Raw genomic sequence first — 14,597 nt, 5'->3', positions numbered from 1 at the left:
AATGCATATCAATGCCCATATCGCTCAAGAGTCACTTGTGTGCTTTATTTAAAATATCACAACTAAAACCCAATTTTTTTCAGACACACATTGTGATGCTACTCGGCAGTCATCAGAGGGTTGTTTCCTGTTCCATTCATGTAGAACTAATGTAATACAAATAACAGTTCAGAACAATGGTGACATGGGATTCATTACCAAGTTTTGGAAAGTTACAATAGGTTTTTTAGGAAAAAGTTAAAAGTTGTTTTAATGTTTTTCTCTCTCTAGAAGATGTGATGTGAATATACATTAGAGCCATTTCTCTATTCTGTGCGTGCGCGCGTGTGTGCGTGCGACCCAGTGGGACAGCGGCTAATTATGTCATTTTCTCTATACATTTGAGCTCAATGGAGCTGTACATTCTTGTGACAGATATTTAGTGTAGGCTTTTATGAGGACTAACAACTTCCCAGAGTAGGAGACAGTATAGTTAACTCTATATTCACCAATAATGACATAAGAAACACACAGAATACTGAAACCTGCTGGTATTTATGTTAACGTTGCTTACTTTATACTTACTGTCCTTTATGCCTAATTGCATTGCATGTATAGCAGCAAAGAACGTGCCCTTCTTTGTCCTTTGTTCATAGTTGACTGCAGGTGCAGTGGTCTCAAAAACATAGGAAAACTGGCAGAAAAGCACTAACGAAGGTCCCAGGACCAAGACGTTTGCTTTTTTCAATTCACCCCTCACTATGAGCACTTTATGAGCAATTAAAAATAAAGAAATTCTATTTTCTTAAGTCTCTGTCTAAGGAGTTTTCCTTAACATTTATGCAGTGAGCGAGTCTTTTTCTGCTAGTTTTCCTATGTATAGCAGCAACCAAGGATCTCCACTCCTATCTGTTTTGGGTGAGCTTTTCAATGGTATTTCTTTGGGTCTTCCTCGCTTTTGTTTTCCTTCCGGTGTCCAGTGAAGGGGCGATGGTGTCATCTTGTTTTCTCCACTTGATGTGTCCAATCCATTTCCACTGTCCTTCTCACGGAGATGGTGTCTTATGTTCTCTTGATGGCACGTAGCCAGCAGTTGCTGGTTTGAAATGGTGATCGGCCATAAGATGAGGCTCTAAGGGTGGAATGCTGAATAGATGAGGCTCCAAGTGTGGAATGATGACAGTTTGGAGAACTTGCTTCCTGTCATCCAGCTGTCTGAGTCATACAGTATACTGTAGAACATTGGTTCTCAAAGTGGGGTCCGGGGAACCCCAGGGGTCCTTGTAAATTTGTTAATATAGCGTCACATTCAGTTTAACCACTTTAACCATATTTTATACTTTGGCTATTCAAAAATAGCAGATCTACCAGCTCACAGTGCGTCACTTCGTGCCGGGCTATGAACTTGTAGATCTGCTATTTTTGAAAAACCCTGGCACAAAATATTTTTTAGATGGGGGGGGGGGTCCGCAGCCAGATGCATATCATTTGGGGGGTCCTTGGCATGAAAAGGTTTGAGAACCACTGCTGTTGAACACGTCTCTGGTACAGTTTTATCTTTGTACTGGAATGACTTCCAAACATCATTTGCTGACTGTACGCCAGTCCCCTGTTTATAGTAAGTGATAGGCTATTGTGAATGACTGTCATGTAGTCTGTGAAGTAAGTAGGCACATTCTTACGGCGTGGCCCTAGCCTCGCGTGGCCAGACAATATCACACGACACACTGCGTGGATATTAGTCTGGTCCCTATCAATGATAGATTTTTTTCCAAGGGGCGGTTACAAAAAGATCCCAATAAGGTGATAAGCCCGCCCACATTTGGATACTGGGCCCTGATTGGTCCCTCACGACTTCGGAGGGAGAGAAATGAAATCTCTATTGAGGGGGGCCAGACCTAATCTGCCGAGGGCTAAAGTGCGATGCAATTTTGCAAAGGCAGATTCGTCTGGAACCAGGCTAGCGTGGCCCTGCTGCAGTCTCGCTGTCTAGAAGAGGGTCTGTGTGTCTGTCTGCATGTGTGTCTGGGTATCCGGAGCTAATCTCGCGAACCACTGGACCGATCAGCCATATTTCTTTCTGGCATGCTGCCAGTAGACCATTTATTTTAGTATGTATGTTTTATTCTTGTATAAGTCTATGGGGCTCTGATCAGGCTAAAAGCTTGACCAAATTTGGAGTCATACTGTACGTCATTGATACAGTATGTCATAGACCAGTGTTTCCCAAACACTAAGTCGGGACTCATGTTTTTTTATTCCAATTTTTATGGGTCAAGAGCAGTGGTTATACTGTGGATTTTTTAAACTACTGGAGCTCTACGTCACACGCATGTGAACACATGCACACGCAAGCGATCGCCGATTGAAATAATCTTTAATATGTATGCCTATTTATTAACCCATGATATATATTGCATTTTATGCTATTTTCTTGCATAATGGGGACACTTTAGTGTTGTCGTATGCATTTACCTCGCAGACTCCTGTAATTTAGTTCATGGATCCCTCAGTTACTGTATGCCTACAGCTACAGTACTTAGCCAGTCACACAATGGACCATTCATATGCATCCAGCCAGGGTCATTCCTATGTTAATTCACACTGTTGACACACTCGGCAGCTTTTGTAGGCTTTTGTAAGAGGTGTGAATGGTTGTTTTTCTCTCACAGGTAAGCACACATGCATGCATGTGGGCTTTCAAGCTGAGTCCCGACAAAGATCTCTAAAACGCTATGTCCCGGTTTTCAACATTCACTATGAAATTGTCCCGGTTTTCGCCAGAATTAAAATAATAATAGTTGTTTTCAATGGTTGCATAGTCGTTTATCATGTTCTTTTCATGTAAACATGCTCACCTAACCAATCAGAAAACATGCATGACAAACGTGTACTTTGACTTAAGGGTCCCAGTTTGAGGGGCTGAATATTTGGTCACCCTAGTCATAGATGATTGACATCACAGGCTGGCTACATGAAGTAAGAGATCCACTTTGGAGCCACACCGTTCGCATGTGGATCCCAAGACCGACATGATTTATTTCTTTTTCAAGTTCTCTTTTGCCCTCAAACAGACCATACGCTCATCCTCTTAATACCTTCCTCCACTTTTTAATATTCAGTTATTTGCCACAAGCTCTTTATTGTAAAAGTTCAGGTTATTGTTGTCTCGGACCCTCGCACAGGAGCGTGGCGAGACTAACTGACAGTACTAGTCATCTGTGGGCAGGTTAAGGTTTTTTAACCAATCACGTCGCTTAAACAAGATCATCTGAGGGGGTTGGCCTTAGCTTACAAAGTTGCCGTGTTACGCAGTGTTGCGCTTCGCCCAAATTATGTGGCTACGTTACAGTCACGTTGACTGTGTTGAGATCAAAGAAACGTTAAAAGGATCACTGGCTAATAAGACAAATATGCCTTAATACATTATAATTGTCCTCTTTAACTAAAATGTAAAATATATATATATATATATATATATATTTTATAAATATGTAATCTTTCACTCAATAGGGGCAATGCCCGTCAGAAGTTGATGACGTCATTTGTCCATGTGTGGTCTAGCCCTATGTCTAGAAGAGGGTCTGTGTGGTCTGTCTGCATGTGTGTCTGGGTATCCGGAGCTAATCTCGCAAACTGCTGGACCGATCAGCCATATTTTGTTCTGCCATGCTGCCAGTAGACCAGAGAAGTACCTACACTATTTATTTATTTATTTATTTATTTTAGTATATATGTTTTATTCTTTTATAAGTCTATGGGGCTCTGATCAGGCCTGCTGACTACAGTCAGTAGTCAGCAGGGTTACATGTCACGATTTGCTATTGCCTCAGCCAGTTTAGCCTCACATGGAACTTCAAGGTACCTCCAAGTACCTAAGGTGGAGTGGTTTGGGTGCCGAGCAAGGATTATGTAATGGAATGTCATACTGTCCACTTCCGGGCCTGTCTGACTCTCGGAGATAACAAAATTCTAGATGCACAAAAGTGATTACTGTATGAATTATTCATACTAGACCATGCCCGTGGGGGATATGCGCACATGATTTGGCAACCCGGGAGCCAGCGAACACAAAAACAGCTAATAAACAGCTGACATTTGGGGAAAGCGAAAAACAGGCTTTGCTGTTCCATGCACATGGTAATGGTGAATGGCTGTGTGCAAATTCAGATCAATTGCTCCAGCCACTGAGGTTAACCGCGCAGAAGAGATTTTGGAGGATAGGAGGATTATAGAGCCTTTTCAGCTTTTTGTGTGATTTGAATGGGAGCCGACGTTAATGCTTATACTGGCACACAGTTTTGATTGGTGTAATCTTTTGTTCTTGTGAATTGTGGAAAACGAGGATCCTTTTCACACCTACAGAACCTGTTTTCACTCACTGGAACTCTGTCTTATTAGGTAGAGAACAGCCATGGTCTATTTCATCACTTGCTGCTGAAATGCTTTTAGCAATACTCGTCCATCATTTTAGTTTATAAATCAAAACATCAAAGTGGATGCAATACTTTGAGTCATAATAACTTTCCTGTGCTCCCATGCACACTGTGTTAAGATAATAGTCATTTGCCCTCTGTTACAACAGTCAATGAACAGCTTCTGTCATTTACCTTCCCATAAAGTACACAGGAAATGGCAATTAAGCATATGGGATGAAAAACCCAACAAGATATTATTCATAAGGATCTGCTTACATTGTTGGCAGATTCTACTACATACATTATTTTATAACAGACCATGGAGACAAGATCATTAATATTACAATAATTACATCAGTGTTACTTGGCAGAAATATCTCAGAGTTTGGCACGTTTCCAGTTAAAAACAAATCTATCCAATCTTAATTTATAGAGCACATTTATAACAAGAGCCTTGAACCCATGTGCTGTACACAGCCACACAGCCATTAACTATTACCATCTGAACGGAACTGCGAAGCCCGTTTTTCTATTTCACCAAATCTCAGCTGTTTATTAGCGTTTTAGTGTAAAAAATGTTGCCATGGTTACGGCTACCCAGCAGTGGGATGGCCCCGCGAGCGATGGGATCCATAGACCCACTGTCTGCCACAAGCACACACTGTGTGTGTGTGTGTGTGTGTGTGTGTGTGTGTGTGTGTGTGTGTGTGTGTGTGTGTGTGTGTGTGTGTGTGTGTGTGTGTGTGTGTGTGTGTGTGTGTGTGTGTGTGTGTGTGTGTGTGTGTGTGTGTGTGTGTGTGTGTGTGTGTGTGTGTGTGTGTGTGTGTGTGTGCACGACGGGACCCGAGGGGTCCGCGACGGGACACACGCGGGGGGGGGGGGGGGGGGACATAAATACTTTTAGTATGTTGTAAAACTGAATGTCATGAAACCTTTAATTAATGATTCTCAATTGTACATCCCTCTCAAACCTGGCAGCGCAGACAATATATCCCAGATTCTCACCTGTCTCTCGGACATCAAGTCTTGTCAAACAATGTTAAGAGTGTAGCTCGTAACGTAATCTAGGCGTGCTGTTCGACTCCAACCAATCCTTTAATCAGCAAGTGACCAAGTAGTACAATCATGTTTCATCAGCTAGATTATTGACCAACTCTAGGAGGCGTGACCACATCACACCTGTCCTGCCTGCCTTTGAGTTTCAGAATTGTTTTAAGATTTAACTTTTAAAGCCTTGCATGCATGGCCAGGCCCCCAGCTACATTTCAGATATGCTGGAGCTGTATAAGCCAGCGCACAGCCATAGATCCTCGGGCAAGGCTCTCCTGGATGTTCCCACTACTCGTGTTGTCACCATGGGTGTCCGGGCTTTCTCTGCCCGGAAACCTAGGCTCTGGAAGGCCCTGCCCGAGGCTCCAAGACTAGCTAGCTCAGTGTATTCTTTTAAATCACAGCTGGAAACTCATCTTTACACCAAGGCATTCCCTTAGAGTCCAATTGGGGAACCGCCTATTGGGGAACCATGGTCTAAGGCATAGACCATGGTTGGGGGTAGCGAGCATTGGGGGTAGCATTAGGAGGGAGGGGAGGAATTGGAGTGGAGGGTGGCCTCGGCGGGTGATTATCCCACAGCGGCAATGCGGCATGATTTATTATTTTGTCCATCTTATAAAAAAGGCAGTGTCTGTAGAAAATGAAAGTGGGATGGGTGTGTTTTGCCAAACTGGGGTAGGCTTTACACTTCATCTCCTAGTGAGCCTGTGATCTTAGCTTAGTCCTGAAAAATAATATCCAATGGAAGTGATATGTTTTTCAATTCTTCGCAAATTCTACTATAGTAACCCGTAGTGATGCGCGGGTTGACCCGTAACCCGCGGGTCGAGTCAGAATGGCAATTATGCAATTATGCGGGCTGCGGGTGAGCGGGTCAGCCGCTCTCACACTCAAAAAATAAATGAAAAATCACTTGCTCTTGTTTTGTCTTTATTCCTAATAAGGATAAGAATAATAACAATAAAACAGTTTGAATACACTTGGGGATTATTTTCTAACCATGATTTTACAGAATAAAAAAAAAATCGCGCGTCGCGGGGCGGGTTGAGCCACAGATTTATATATGGGTTCGCGGGGCGGGTTGAGGCGGGTTGGGTTCCGTGGCGGGGCGGGGCGGGTCATGAAAAAACCCGACCCGCGCATCACTGGTAACCCGACACCGGCACTGCACGTGATGCAGCCAAATATATACTTCGTCGTACGACGTTGTCGTGCACCGAAAATACAGTAGCTAATCTACAAGCTCACAACGCAACGCATTGTGTGAGCTTGTACATGTAGATCTGCTATTTTTGAGACGCGACCCGCTGTACGTATACATTTAGTATACATCGAGCTTGTATGTAGCCTACAACTGGCTGCATGCAGTCATAAATCTGCATTACAACAGACTGTAACATCCAAATCTTTGAAGTAAATCGTTGGTTCTTGAATTATTTTCCCCAGTATGTACCACACTGGCTGCTGTTATACAGATTATCAAGCAGACTGTAACAACCAAATGTTTAAGTAAATGGTTGGTTCTCAACTTATTTTGTTTCAACTTTCAAGAGTGCATTATTTTCCCTTGTGTGACCCTCAACACAGGATTTAAGAATCCCAGGCCTAAATTATTAGTAACACAACCAATAATAATTATAATGTTGGTGGTAAGAGCAGCAACAATACTTGTATCTGCACTGTCACTGGAGTTGCGGGAACGCTGCCCCCAAGCCCCAAACTGTTCGCAGGTTGTGCAATGTTGTGGCCCTCGGCTTGGTAGCCTACCCTAGACATAATTTGGCCCTTGGGGAAAACTAATTGGGGAACCCTGTCTTAGACTCTTGGATTCATTTATGTATCATTTTTTACTTGTTTACCTTTTATTTGTATTAACTGTTGTTGGTGTTTTACCTTGTTGCACTGTATTTTATTCTGTCATTGGAAAGCACTTTGTATTTTGAAAAGTGCTTTATTGTTGCCAGACCCAAGGGGTCGGGCTTACATGAGGCTTTGTATCTGTTTTCTCCATACATGGGCATGGTCACTTTGTCCCCCGGCCCCAGCCAAAAAAGTCTGTCCCCCTTTCGTCATAGAAGGGACATAGAAGGGACACACGTCATGCGAAGCCCGGCCATTCAGATTTCAACCACTAGGGGTCTGGCAGTACCAGGGGTCTATTTCACGAAAGCGGAATTAAATTATCCTGGTTTAAAAGGCAAATCCAGGTTTGACAAGCCTGCACTGTTCAGCCTGGTTTATTAAGTTCCACGAACGCCAAGCCTGGCTGAGAAGGAGCGACTTTGTAAAGCCAGGATCGTTAAACCAGGCTGAATGTGAGTTCACCTATTCCTATAAAAGACCATGAAAGTCGCAGAATCCTTGAACTTGACCAATCATGGAGCCCAAAACCAGAGTGGCCTTCTTCTCTGTGGCTGAACAGCAGCACTGCAGCAGCTCATGGAATCATACAAGGAAGTAAAATGTATCATAAGCAAGAAAGGAAACACGGCCGCAATAAATAAAGATCCAGGGAGAAAGCGAATCAGCAAATTAAATGCAAAAGTTATGCAACTAATTTATATACAAGTCCATAAATATATAATTCAGTTAGGATTAAACATTAGGAGTTTATGTGAATATTGGAATTATAATTACTAGACCATACCCGGTCGACGCATCCGTGGGGGGATATAGACGGATTTCCGCGCGACGTCATCACAGAGCAGAATGCGCAATCTGCGCATGCTCGGGGGAAACGAATTGTTGCGCCGTTCACTCTGTTGTTATGTTCGGGAGTTAGATAGCCATAATTCTGCTATTATAGGCATAATAGGCATAATGCTGCTATTATATACAAACAGATCCAACTTCCGACAAATCATTTTTATTGAGTAAACAAGGTATTACAAACTGCATAATTTAATCTACTTTCATTAAACCCGGTGAAGATCATGTCTTTTATGAATGGACATTTGACCAGAGCTGCTGCGGGTAATGGCGCCCTCTATAGGCTCCCCCCGGCTCTGCGCGGTCATATCCTCTCATGTTTACTAACAGGAAACCTGTCTATGCGCACATGATCTGGCAACCCGGGAGGCAGTTCGTCCCATAGCTGGGCAGCCCCGTAACCATGGCGACAGTGTTTGAAACAAAAACGCTAATAAGAAGCTGAGATTTGATGAAATTGAAAAACGGGCTTCACAGTTAAGTTCAGATGGTAATGGTCAATGGCTGTGTGCAAAATCAGAGCAATTGGTCCAGCCACTGAGGAGAACCGGGTAGCTTCACCTACTCACTCACTCACCACTACAGACGGACAGAGGTTACTAGAATTATAGTAGGATAAACACTTAGAATAATTTTCTAATTTCTAAAATCGAAGATCTACAAGTGAAAAGCTTCCCTTTTGGCGGCCGGGGGTCCCCGGTCCACGGGGGTCAACGGGGGTCCAGGGTACACGGGGGCCGGGGGTCAACGGGGGTTCGGGAGTACCCGGCCCCCCGTGTACTCCCGGACCCCCGTTGACCCGCGACAGGGGGCCGGGGGTCCACGGGGGTCCGGGGGTACACGGGGGGCCAGGGTTCAACGGGGGTCCATGGGGGGCCGGGGGTCTGGGGGACCACGGGGGGCGGGGGTCCACGGGGGACCCCCGGCCGCCATAAGACAATTTTTTTCCGAGCTTGTAGATCTTCGATTTTCGCATAAGAATTGAATAAGTGTGGAAAAACGCATTGGTTTACGATTGGAGTCATTGGACTAACAGCTCACAAAAACCTGAAGAACAAGGCACTGGATTAATAAAGCTTGGCTGTTAGCCTGGTCCGGACCAGGCTAACTGCACAGCTAAATTGCCATGGTAACTAAGGCAGGATTGCTTCAATTTTCTTTCGTGAAACTGGATCATGGATAAACATATCCAGGTTTACTGGCTAAATTAATCTGCCGAGCTAACTCAGCTTTCATGAAACCGATTCCTGGATAATTTAAGCCAGGATGGCTTAAATCCAGGTTTCGTGAAATAGACCCCTGGTCTCCTGGTTCCCTTGTTATTATTATGTTATGCTAATTCCTGGTTCCCTGTGTATTGTAGTCCTTCGTCATTGCTAACTCCTAACGTTGGTTCTACGAAGAGTACAAACATCCACGTGGCTTCTTTTCACCTGACAGAGGAGTTTCTCCTTGCACCACCCAAGCACCTACAGTACATCATTCACAAGTTGATGTTGATTTGGCTCCATACTCTCTGTGTCTTGGCAAGAGTGCTTCTGATATATGTCTGTCAAAGTCAGATTCTTACGTGTGTGTGGCACACAATCTGGAGTCCCTTAACTAAAAATACATTTTAGCTTTTGCGATGATTTGTAGAATAGGGGATCAGGGCCGGCTTAAGCCTTCGTCGTGCCCGGTGCTTGGACCCGGTTTCGTGCCCCCCGGGACCGCTTTGTCAGCGCACGGGGGGGGCAATGACGCTTCCCCTGGCGCGTTTCAATGTTGTAGCACTCCTTTAGCAGCCGCTGCTTCTAAATTTCTAGTTCTGTCTTCTTTCACTTTCTCCATGCCGTTTGGTGCCCCCCCAAGGTTGGTCCCTTGTGCTTCAGCACCCCTACAGGCCTGGATAAGCCAGGCCTGTAGGGGATAGCCGTGGCGGGCATTTTGTGGTTCCACAGGTAGAATTTTTTTCCCATAGAAATTTCCAAACATTTTTATATAAATTATTTTAAGCCTGGAACCAAGCCATCCAGGCTCCTGGTGAATCATGACCATAAAACATTTGATTCTGTGTCAAAAAATATTTGAATAATTATATCTTTTACTATATTTAATAAATATCCTTTTTCGCGGTTTTCAATAATAAAAAAAAAAGGATTGATTATTGCATGCGATCATATAATTTAGTATCACTGAAAAGTAACTAGAGAGCGTCCAAGTGGTGCAGGAGTACAGTTCCTGCCCACCACTCTGGAGGGCTGTGGTTTGATTCCATGTTTGCAAGGGAATCTGTGTCGCTGCACTAGCATCTCCTATAGCAGGGGTTCTCAAACTTTTTTGTGTCAGGGACCCCCAATTGGCTGCGGACCCCCATCTCAAAATTATTTTGTGCCCGGGAACCTACAGAAACTGTTCGATTTAAAAATATTTGCCTCTTTCTTATATTATTTGACAATTCGGCCAGTTTTTATACGGTAGTATAGTTTGTTGATTCATTTTGATGCAGTTATGGTCCTTTTTCTTTACCCCCCCCCCCCCCTTATTTTAGGTATTATTAAAAAGGTCTTAAAAGTCCTTAAATTGTCACTTCACTGTCATCTGGGGACCCCCCCAAAGATCATCCTATAGGTCGGGGTGCCTGTTCAGCAAGGAGCAGAACTTGGAGGGATAATGTGTTTCTGCCTGCCTGTGTTTCTCCCTATGTGACAGTGTGATGATTATATATATATATATATATATATTTCTTTTCTTTCTCTTACCCTCTATCAGATGCTAGACTATCATGTTCCGCACAGCAGAACTGTAGCAATCTAGGGCATCTTTTGTTGACATATTTTCTGTGTTTGTTGTAGGCGTTGGTGTGGAAAATATTTAAATGTTCTCAATACATCTGTGTCTGCTCCACAGTCGGCTGCCAGCTGCCCTTACAATAGCACAGCTTGACATGCTTTATCAGTGTGTCTGTTTAGGCTTTTTAGTGTCATGTAGTGTGCAGAAAATCCCCCCAAAAATTTGACCACCATGCTGCATGTCTGTAAGTCAGTTATTTGTTAACACAATGCAGACAGGAGATATATGAATAGGACCAAGGATCGGTGATAATAATGAGTCCAGAAACTGCCTCAAACCATTAACAAAATATTTGGTGGATCTTGTTGAGAGATGCTTAAGATGCATCTTTTTTTTTTTACGAGCCAGACACTTTTACCTGTATTTGCCTGGGATATGGAAGAAAGTGTACTATATTAAATCTCGCCACGACAAAGGTGTTAAGCTGCAAATCGACCGCGGTAAAGACTGAGCATGATTTACAGCTACAGTCGCTCTCCAGTGAAGTGTGGGAGAGAGATAAACACATTGCGTTCCACAGCCACACTCGCGTCCTCCTTTCTTTCCATTATCCCTCCTCAGATTTCCCTGCGCTTGATTAGTAGGCTATGGTGTACATGCACAGGTCTCGAGGAGCAGCTGTTGTCAAATGTCAAACAGTCGTTAAACACTAGGCAGGCAGCAACCAGCCAGGCAACTGTCATGATGAGATCTGTGCTAACAAACCATCAAAGCTGGCAGGTATCCATGTATTGTTTAAACCCACTGTGGAGTGTGCGTTCGTGCATGTGCACGTCCCTCCCTATGGCCTGGAGAGTGTGTACATTGTCTTATGTGCATTGTCATGCTGATACTCTGCTGTCTTCCTGGCAGGGGTGGAAAACGTACTCAAATTAAGTAAAAGTATCAATACTGCAATGTAGAAACAGTTGAGTAAAAGTACAAAAGTATTGGCATAAAAAATGTACTTAAAGTACCAAAAGTAAATGTACTCATTATGCATCTTTTGAAATGAGCAGATCTACAAGCTCACAATGCGTCGCATCACAACACATTGTGAGCTTGTAGATCGGCTATTTTCAAATGGTCAAAATATATATAGGGCTGAAGTGGTTGGTGTATGTTTTGTAATAATAATCAAAATCTAGTAACTTAAGTTTTCAAATAATTGTAGTGGAGTTAAAGTGCAATATTTGCCTCTGAGATGTAGTGGAGTTGAAGTAAAAGTACTGAAAATGGGAAATACTCCAATAAAGTAATATGATACTTGAATAAATGTACTTAGTTACTTTACAGCACTGCTTCCTGGTGGGGTTGAGTTGTGTCCATGATGTGTTAGATGACATGTCAGTCAAGACACCCTTGTGTAGATGAAAAAAACAACAACGTTGCCTCGTATTTGGCGGTGTGCTCTGCTCCCATGATGATCCTGGAACAAAATCTTTGCAAGCATGACAGAGACTTGACTCTGAGCTCACAAACCCCCTTGAAGCAGAAGATACAGTTATTACATACACATATATTGGACATAATAATAGATATACAGTATGAACCCCTCATATGGCAGAAACAAAATATACAGTTATTACATGGACAGGATAATATATATCGTATATGAACCCCTCATAAGGGACAATGCAAAGATACACAGATATTAAAGAACATGATTTATTACATGTTGATAAGTGAAGACGCTACAAAAAAAGCTAGGAGGCTGAGGAGGTGGAGGGAGTTTATTCACTGATAAGCTGTCATTTGTGGTCTGAGCATGTAACAGTAAGCATCAGTCTGCTTAAATAGGCCATGTATTTGAACCATTACGTTTGCAGGCATACTGTATGAGATTGGAGGGTGTATGAGCGTGGGACTGGCCCAATTCCATGCCTGCAGTGGGCCCAAACATTTTGAAGCCTTTCTTTTCTTATTTTGTAATTGGCACTGCTTTACTAATAAAGTATTGCATGTGATGAACATTTACGCTTATAGTCACCTACCCACACGAAAGGGCCTACTCTGTGTGGAGTTTGCATGTTCTCCCCGTGTCTCCTAGGGAGTTAATACCCTCACAAAAACATGTAGTAATCCTGGTCACTATACTGCCTCCCCCTGGTCAGCCGGGGCGCCTGATGGAGGGGAAGGGAACTGGTTGGAATAACGTGTTGCTTCCACGCGCTACGTCCAACCAGGGAAACTCCTCCCTGTCAGGTGACAAGAAGGTCAGTTGGCTCTCATGCATTGAAGGAGGCATGAGCTCGGCCCTGGGCTCCCTAGGCTGGTGGGGGGAGTGTAGTGCCCAGGATCACTTAGAAAATTGGCACCGGGTGAAAAAAAAGGGGTTACAAAATCGAGGGATAAAAAATATTTGTAGTCACCTACCCACACACACTGCACCTCCCGACACAATTGATTTCTATGGACAATCATGATTTCTACTTCTACTGTCCTTTAACGATCAGTTCTTTGACGGCTGAAGAGTCCAATCCTGGAACCACAAGTTTGATTACAGGTGATGACATCCATGGACGTGCTGTCTCCTGGCTGTCCTCTCTCTGTGTGTGTGTGTGTGTGTGTGTGTGTGTGTGTGTGTGTGTGTGTGTGTGTGTGTGTGTGTGTGTGTGTGTGTGTGTGTGTGTGTGTGTGTGTGTGTGTGTGTGTGTGTGTGTGTGTGTGTGTGTGTGTGTGTGTGTGTGTGTGTGTGTGCGCGCACATATTTATTTTTGGTATGTCCCTCGATTAATCTGGGTCGGTGCGATGCGCTTCAAATTGTTTCCACATATGGAAACATGCAACTTTTCTCACCACTGCTTATCAGATGCGCTTCCATCCTCATACTCTGAACTATCACGGTTGTTTTGTTGTAACTGGGCTTTTCCTGTGTATTCTGGCTGCAATCACAATGCACAGCATGATCTAACAGAAGAACTATCATCCCCCCATGTAATGAAGAGTGCTGAGCTCTCAGCCTACTGTCTGATGAGGAAATCCATGTATTTATTTGTAGAATTAATGCGGTATTTGGAGACTTCAGTTCTCTTGCCAATGGTTTGCTTTTCTCCAAAGAGATAAGGCATGCCATCAGCAACGTTCAGGAGGTTCTGTCACTTTTTTTTTGTTTCTGTTCTGATGTGAATTTGATCAAATTTCAGTCACTGTTTATGGTTCAAGTTCAACCATAAAGTTCCACATTGTTTTGTGTATTTTAAGTCAGCAGTAGAATATCATATTTGTGTCAACAACATTTGGCACCATACTCTTAGGCTGTTGTTAATTTTTGCTTTAGAGTTCGTAAATGTTTTTTGTCGCTCATGTAGTCAAACAGATAAAGTAATTGGCACAGGCAACTGACTGGCTTAAGGCACATGACATGCTGTTTGGAACACATTTCGCTCCCTCACCACCCTAGTTTCTGCACTGTAAATCCTCTACTAAGGGCTCATCTTTATTTTGCTCAAAGGATACTTAGCTCATTAAAAATAAGGTTACCAAAGGGTCTGACCACCACGAGTTCCCAATCTGTCAGTCTTCCTCTGAACAGATACCGTAATGCTACCAGATGAGCCTCTTGCCTCCCAGCCAGTGGCTTACTATTACTTCAGGCTATGGGGGGATTTTCTGCAATAACAGCAT

Source organism: Gymnoscopelus microlampas (genome assembly GCF_963454915.1).
Source record: "Gymnoscopelus microlampas genome assembly, chromosome: 22".
Lineage (NCBI taxonomy): Eukaryota > Metazoa > Chordata > Actinopteri > Myctophiformes > Myctophidae > Gymnoscopelus > Gymnoscopelus microlampas.
Note: the sequence above shows the minus strand (reverse complement) of the source record.